Below are 4,346 nucleotides of genomic sequence, written 5' to 3'. Positions count from 1 at the left end.
CCTGACCTGTTGTTCGTCTCTTTAATCCCCACACCTTTTTGGCTCCTGTTCTCCCAAGGGTCCAGCACATCCCTGGCAGGGTAGTGTCATCCAGTGTCCGAAGGAATGGAGGGAATTCTTCTCCTCAGAGTAGATGTGGGTGAGTTTTTGGCATCACTGCACATGAGGAGAGCACCCTGAACTCCCTTTCAGGAGGCCAGGTGGGGTGGACACTCCTGTTATGCTGCTCAGTCCAGCAAAAGCTTTGCAGGAAGCTGCAGAGCTGATGCAGGAAATCTTTCCTGCAGTTATTTTAAATGCCATGATTTCTCTGAGTCGCAGTGTCCACAACAGCCCCTGCACTTCGTACTCTCACTGTCCCACAGCCCTTTTGGGGACTGTTCTGTAGTTCTTGTCACTAAAACATGAAGCAGGCAGTAAGTCAGGATTGCTCCCAGTGAGTGCCCAGAGAAATCCCACAGAAATAAACTCTGATAGAATCAGGCTGGGTGTGGAGAAGGAGGATCAAAGGTCTAACACAGCTCCTGTGTGAGGAAGGATTTGGTGAATCAGGATCCTTCAGCTGAGGAGGGAGAACTGAGCTGGGAAAGGCATCATAATGTCACAACCATGAGTGTCAGAGAGGGTTTCTCCAAGTACCAGATATTAGAGGAGCAGGGACTACAAAAGCTGGGATTTCACCAGGGCCTGGGGTGCCAGGACACAGGGAATGGCTTCCCAGTGCCAGAGGGCAGGGCTGGATGGGAGATTGGGCAGGAATTGTTCCCTGGGAGGGTGGGCAGGCCCTGGCACAGGGTGCCCAGAGCAGCTGGGGCTGCCCCTGGATCCCTGGCAGTGCCCAAGGCCAGGCTGGGATAGGGGAAGGTGTCCCTGCCCATGGCAGGGGTGGAACAGGATGGGGTTTAAGGTTGTTCAACCCAAACCATTCAGTGATTTTACCAAATGAAACTACTGAGCACCAGCTCAAAGATGGCTTTGAACGCACAGAGTTGAGCCACACCTCAAAGGTTTTGTCACCTGGGACTGGGAATTTGGTTTCAAAAAGGGTCTGGGGGGAAAGAAGAATTGATGTTAATGCAGGGACACTTCTGGGTACAAACTGTGGGTGAGTTCTCTGGAGAGAAGCCTGGGCTTGTGCTGTTCCTGCATTTATTTGGCCACGGGGCTCCGTGGACCTTGCTGTGCCCCCTGTTTGATCAGCTGTGTTTGTTCCTGGTGTTCTGCAGCTGGGAGAATGTTCTTGCCAAATCAGGAGTCACAAAATGCTGCTCCAGTGACTGGCCAGACTCTGGGGGGATAAAAGGAATCCTGGTGTCCCAACAGATAATTAATTGGTTTGTGCCAGGTTGCCCCCTCACCTGCTGTCACTGAGCATTCCCTCTGCTGCTGGCACACGCCTGTAGCAAAACTGATTTACAGAAGAAATCCAGGCTTTGGAATAAAAAAGGAATTCCCCCTTGGGATTCTCTCTTACCTGAGAAGGTGAGAATGGACTTTACCCTGCAAACACCCAGCCAACTCTTCCCCCAGCACTGCCCAGGCTTTCTCTTTCCAGAGTGCCGCTGTCTCCTGCGTTTTGAGACAGGGCTGGGATTTTTGGAATATCCTCTCACCTGCGTTTCCAGAGCTGGATTTGTTTTCCTCGCTCTGAGAAATGGCTGGGGTACAAGTTTGGTCTGCAGAGGTATCACCGAGCTGCTGGAGCCACATTTATCCCTGGCATCACCCTGGCGTGGACTCCTGGTGCCAGGGTAATTCCGGGGTGAGCCTCACAGCTGCACGTTCCTGGATATCCCAGGTAAGGTGGCACAGCTGCACCTCTGCATCCCTGGCACCAAGCAGCTACTTGGCTGCTCCCTGGAGCACAGGCTGGGCTGGCAGCGACATGAGGACAGATTTAATCAGCTGTAGGGAGCACTGAGGGCACAACTTGCAGAGCTCAGCACAGCAAGGGTGGTTCCTGAGCCCAGGGCTGTGCAGAGCTGCAGGGAGGGCTGGGCCCTCCTGGCTGCCAGGGCGCTGCTGACTTATTTCCAATTTGCCCTCACCCAGGGCCCCCAGGTCCCTTCCTGCAGCTGCTCTCCAGCCTCCCATTCCCAGCCTGTGCATCCAGGGTTGTCCCATGCAGAGGGAGAATCCAGCACTTTGTTAAACTTCACAGCTCAGCTGGAAGCTGTCCTGTCAGATCCTGGTTCCCCCAGCCCTGCACTCACCTCCCAGAGCTTCTGGCTTTTCCTCTCTCCAGGTATTTCCCTTGAGCTGTGCAGTCTTCTGGTGCGTTTCCAGCATTTGGGATGGGAATTGAGACCATTCCTCACGCCTTCCCTTGGGACAGGCCTGCTGTTGCTTGGGGCACAGCAATTCCATCCTTAGGAAATCCCGAACGCTGCTGGAATTCAGAGGTTCGTACTGGCAGCAGCATAAATAAATAAGAATAAACCAGCAGAATAAACCATTTAGGTTGGAAACAACCATCAAGATCACATCCAGCTATTATCCTGTGGTGCCCTCCCTGAGAGAAGGGAACGTCGGGCTCCTTGCAGAGGTTCTGCAGGGATTGTGGGGTTTGTCCAGCAAGGGCAGAGCACAGCCCTGAGTGGTTGGTCTGGGACATTGTGAGGCTTGTGGGATGAATTGGAGAAGGAAAAGGTGTTTTATATGGTATTTCCCTTTTCTCTTTAGATAACTCAGTCGGTACGAGCAAGGTGGAGACAACAACAGAGCGGTGGAACTGGAGACAAAGGTGTTGTGGGGATGTGCTGGGTAACAGAGGGCTCAGCAGGGATCAGACTAAAGCCTGGCCTACCTGATCCTGGACTACAAGTGCTCCTCTCAGTGCTGCTTAATTGATTGCTCCTGTACCTGGAGCACGGGCTCACATCTTAATTTAAATTAAAACATCCCAGGTTGCAGCAGCCACAGTGAGGGAAAACTGCAGTGAATCCCTCCCAACAAGAAAGGTGCTGCTGGCTGTGTTCCAGTGGGAATCTGCACCTTGGGAAACCTGGGGCTGACGCTGCTGCACTGGGCATGGATGTTAGGAGGGGTTTTGCCTTTTGGGTCAGGCAGAGGGGTGGATCCTCACCTCTGACTGTGATTGGGGTGCTGCAGGAAGGGTGGGTGCTCGGGATTTTTGGGGAAAACAAGCCCACTCATCCCTCTGTGTTCTCATTCTCCCTGCTCAGCCCTGTTCCCTCTGCAGCTGGATTTGGAGCTGACCCCGTGGAAGAGCTGCAGGTTGAAGTGAAGAGGATGGAAAGGAACTTGGAGGAGAAATTACCCGATGCACGTGGTGGGAAGGAGATGCTGGATGTGGAGAAGGAGCAGATGATGGTGGAGAAGCAGGAGCTGGCAGGCTCAGATGGGAGAGGGTGAGGGGGATCCATCCTGGGTTGGGGAAGGGGTCCAGCAGGTCTGAGACTGTTCCCTGCCCCTCTCTGGGGAGAGGTGACACTGGAGGGAGCAGAAACAAGAATGAGAAGCTGCACTGGTCAGAGATTTAGGGAATGCCCTCAGGAGGAAGAGAGAGGCTGAATGACCCTGCTGCTGCTTCTGGCTGCTCCCTGCTTGCTTTTTCTCTTGGCGGTGTCCCTAACTCTGGAACCAGCAGGGTCAGCCCACAGATGATTTTAATTCCTCCTTAGCCCAAAATTAATCCCTGGGTCAGCTTTCCATGAGCTGGTTCTCACCCTGCTCCTGTCCACAGGCAGCTTTGCTGGTGTGGGCTCTCAGGAGGTTTGAGGCACAGATTTAACACAGTGATCTGCCTGTTCTTTGTCCAGTGTTCCCCTGTCAGATTCTTGCAGCTCAGCATCCCCCAAAGGTGCCCTGCAGAGCCCTGGATTGAGAGGGGCTGACACTGGAGGGCCTTGGCTTTTCCCTGGACACAGAAACACACAGTGCACCTCGAGCCCCCTGTCCAGCCTTCATGGACAGAGGTCACTGGGACACTGAAATATTCCCCAGCCTCCCAACCCTTGAGATGGATCTGATAACCCACCACAGGTCTCTGAGGCTGGTTTCAACCACTGAGTTTTGGGGTTGGGAGCAGATTCCGCTTCACTGGGCTGTAGTTTGCTCCCCAGACCCCATCCCTCTGTCACCTCACAGGAGCAGGACCTGGTACAGGTGAGGAGGAGGGTGAGGGTTTGGGATAGGCCTGAGCCTCTGGGATGTGCTCCAGGGTGGCTCCTGTTTGCTGTGGGCAGTGAGCACGAGCTGACCGCTGCATGTTCCTGTTTCTGCTGCACAGGGAGAGAGAGGCTGGAGGAAAATCTGGCAGGAACCGAGAGAGAAAAGGCTTCAGGTCCCTGATTGTGGCTTCACTTCTATCCACCACCAGCAGC

Source organism: Corvus moneduloides, chromosome 15, assembly GCF_009650955.1.
Source record: "Corvus moneduloides isolate bCorMon1 chromosome 15, bCorMon1.pri, whole genome shotgun sequence".
Taxonomy (NCBI): domain Eukaryota; kingdom Metazoa; phylum Chordata; class Aves; order Passeriformes; family Corvidae; genus Corvus; species Corvus moneduloides.
This window is presented reverse-complemented; position numbering follows the sequence as displayed.